This window comes from Olea europaea, chromosome 3, assembly GCF_002742605.1.
Source record: "Olea europaea var. sylvestris chromosome 3, O_europaea_v1, whole genome shotgun sequence".
NCBI classification, from domain to species: domain Eukaryota; kingdom Viridiplantae; phylum Streptophyta; class Magnoliopsida; order Lamiales; family Oleaceae; genus Olea; species Olea europaea.
The window spans coordinates 95251-95952 of NC_036239.1; positions in this window are offsets into that span (position 1 = coordinate 95251).

Sequence of the window (702 nt, forward strand, 5' to 3'; positions counted from 1 at the left end):
TAACACCCAATCTGTTTTTTGTTGTATATATAATATGCATGTTGTTGCTGAAAATTGATATACAGCCTAATAAAACTTCCTGTATATTATAACATACGTCCATAGTTAAAATTTGGTAAACTGCATTCGTATTCTGGTTCTGTGTGATACATTGGTAATATTACTTCCTGCTTCTGGTCTTGATGTCCTAAGTTGAGCCTTGACATGAGGACATGATCTTCACGGAATCTTGGTTAATTTGGGCATTTGAGGCCTGAAGTGTATTGCATTGAACATACTGTTACTTCTTGATATTATGAATACTTTGTGTGCTTCTATTTTTCCTTTGATTCTTGAAGCTACTTGATACTGAATATCTTACCTGATTTTATTTGGTATTGCCAAATTTTAATTCTACATTTTCTTTTTCTGTTGAACATTGAACCTCAAATATTTTTTTTGTCTATTGATTAAGAACTCCAAATGTCAACTACTAAGTTTGAGCTCGAGGTTTTTAATGGAAAATGGGACTTCTCCATTTGACAACAAAAAATGAAAGTGGTCCTTATTCAACAGAAAGTTGCAAAAGCTATAACTGTCGAATTTTTGGATACTATGACTGAAGAACAAAAAACAGAATCTGATGAACTTGCCTATACCTCTATCATATTGCATTTGTCTGATCAAGTGTTAAGAAAACTTGGAAAACTTGATAATGCCAAG